Genomic DNA, 3,200 nt, shown 5'->3' with positions numbered 1-3,200 from the left:
ACATGACATGCAGCTGAGTTCGGGATCTGCCCAGAGAGGTTTGTACCTGCCGTTGTGCTCGTGGTTTCGTTCATACCACACTATTATACGGTAGTAATCATTGAGTCCAGTACAGAATACAACTGTACGTACACTTCACTTTCAGTGTGCTTGAGCCGTGGGCGGCTCGTGTTCGTACCGTTTATGGCTTGACACCTTGTCTTTGCGGTACTGCCGTCCCGTTCCTTATTCGATTTACTGGCGTCACTAAGTTGCCGACTTCAGTGTCCGTGAGTGGCAGCAGCACCGCTTATCGATATGAGCACTGTCGTACTATCTTTGGAGCGACTACGTGTGTCGGGAGAGGAGTCGGGACAGAGCAGCGGTGAAGTCTGGACAGCCATGACTCGCCCGACCGTTGCCGACACACGTGACTTGAGTGGGGACGACCTTGGCTGGTTGTTCGGTCGGTAGTCTCATCCGACGACGTGTATTTGGTCTCCGTGTGTGTCGACTTTTGATTCGTCCTTGTTGTTCCACAGTCACTGGTTTTAGTATTGTTCGAGTTGTTTGTAGAAGTGTTTTCGTGGAACCGTGTGAAGCTGGTGTGGTTTTGACTGAGCAGCTATTTTAATGCTGTCTGCACGGTGCATGTAGTCGGTCGGCTGGGACAGAGCAGCAGGCAAGTCTCCACAGTGCGAGGTCAGGCCCGGACGGCTGGCGGCATGCACGCGCGGTCGCATTGTGAGGCGCTAGCTGCGAGAGCTACAAAGTTCGTTGCCCACCGAACCTGGACACTGAAGTTGAGTGGTTAACCTGTTATGAAACGTCAACTGCTGTGACGTCTCTTGGTTCATTGCCGGTTGTTGCTTCCTGGGCCGTTCTGGCTAACAGCAATGTATGGTATGTTGGAGTCGGCGAAATTTTGCAGCCCTCTTACTGTATGGTCTTTAATGATTACATTGGTTGCTACTTATCAGTGAAGTTCACTAGAAGTATTTTCTACTTTGTGGCCGTAAACGCCCAAGTAACCTGCCCTGGTCGTTAGCGTAGTTTTCCAGCAGTGTGTTTTTCCGCGACGTGTTGATGCTGTCTGGCACGGTGTGTAGTTCGACAGCCTTTTAGTTGTTTGTTCATATTTTTTTCTTAAGAGTGGTTATTGTGCCTTGGCTGTTCATAGACGCTAATTTTGAAGATGTAGTGCGGCCGGTATCTTCGTCCTCGGCTGATATTTTCTGCTGTCGTACCGTTGGTCGGGCGGAAGGGAATTGATTAGGATGTTGGTCGGTCCGTTGGTCGGTCCCTCAGCCGTCCCTGGGTCGGGCTGCCATCGGATTATTTAACCCTACATTTGTGTGCCTGTCTCACCCCACCTTACGTTAGAGGTACCTCCACAAGCTGACCCTCAGAACACTTCTGATCACCACTGTTCTATTGATTTTGATTTGTTATTTCCATTTTAGTCTGATGTACTGCGCGAGACCTTCAGCCGTCTATTAATTTAGTTTCTTTTAATTTTAAATAAGGCCTTCAGCCGACTTGAATAAAAAATTTGAAGACTGATTTGTTTAATAACTAAAATTTCGAAAGTTTGTTCTAAATGGTTCAAATGGCTCTGAGCACTACGGGACTTAACATCTGAGGTCATCAGTCCCCTAGAACTTACAACTACTTAAACCTAATTAACCTAAGGACATCACACACATCCATGCCCGAAGCAGGATTAGAACCTGCGACCGTAGCGGTCACGCGGTTCCAGACTGAAGTGCCTAGAACCGCTCGTCCACACCGGCCAGCGAAAGTTTGTTCTATCTGAAACTCTTGTTATCGAGGCCCTAAGTCCTGAGTTGTTCAATGTCTTGTACGTGGCCTTTAGCCGAGTACTTACGTGAAATATTTTTTTTTTAAATAAGTCCTTCAGCCGCGTGTATTCTTTAAAGCATTGTTTTAATTATTTGTGTTCAGGCCTTCAACCGTTCTTGTTTTTAGTATGGTTTTGGACCTTGAGCCCAGGATGTATCGCAAGTTTTCTTAACTAGGTTTTCAGCCATATTGTTTTAATTTGATCCTTTTAAGGCACCTTTTTTCAGTACTACATTGACCTTACTAAACTACACGTTTGCGGAATACGCCGACATGATGTTATTGTGCGATGAAGCTCAGTGACGTGGGAGGACTGCTCGTCAGTTGTTTCCCACACCGTCAGTCACTTTCTCACTTCCTCTTCGCTACAGTGTACCAGTGAATCTCAGAGGCGGGTACTTTCAACACCAATAGGGCCGAATGCGGTGATCTGCAGCGGCGCCGCGCACGCGAATTTGAGTAGGCTGCACTCCACACAGTGGAAGAGGAAGCGACGCCGAGTGCCGGAAGCACTGCGACTAGATTGAGTCTGTCGTGTTCTGCACGAGCAGCAGCTACACCTGTACCACCCCGAGAAGGTACAGGCGATGCAGCCACAGGATTTTGTGTCACGAGCCTACTTCTGCAGGTAGTTGTTACATCGTTGTGTGGGCTACCTGACCTCCTGTGGCGGATCCGTTTCACATATGAAGCGATCTTCACCAGGGAGCATGTCTCAATTCCCACAACAGTTATATGTGGGCTGACGAAGACCAGCATGCTGCGCTTCCCAAGGCGTTCCGGGAATGATACTGTTTGAGCAGTTAGACAGGGTTTCTGGATGGACGTTTGACTGAGACACACCATCTTCCGCCATACCTTATGTGTGCCGCGGCGATTCCTTGGCGGCGTACTACATGTGCGTCAAAACATGAGGTTGTTGCACGACCGCGCTCCATTTCATTTTTCATGTACAGTCCTAGATCTATGCATCAGCGGATAGATTATGGTGGGCCAACTGCTTGACCCGCGCGTTCTCCCGACTTGATCCCACTAGATTACTCCCTGAGGGGTGACGCAGACACCTTGATTTACGAGACGCATATGACATCAGGTCATGGACTGTGCGGCTGGTCCGGAGGAGGTTCGAGTCCTCCCTCGGGCATGGGTGTCTGTGTTTGTCCTTAGGATAATTTAGGTTAAGTAGTGTGTAAGCTTAGCGGTTAAGTCCCATAAGATTTCACACACATTTGAACATCTGACATCATGAGAAGACGTCCTGGTGCAGGTTATGGGTGCGGCGTATGCTGCTAGACCAGGGATTGGTGATGAAGATAGTCATGATGATAGTTGATTTGTGGGGCGCTCAACTGCGTGGT

Source organism: Schistocerca serialis, chromosome 5, assembly GCF_023864345.2.
Source record: "Schistocerca serialis cubense isolate TAMUIC-IGC-003099 chromosome 5, iqSchSeri2.2, whole genome shotgun sequence".
NCBI classification, from domain to species: Eukaryota; Metazoa; Arthropoda; class Insecta; order Orthoptera; family Acrididae; genus Schistocerca; species Schistocerca serialis.
The sequence above is the reverse complement of the archived record's forward strand: the minus strand, read 5'-3'. Positions refer to the sequence as shown.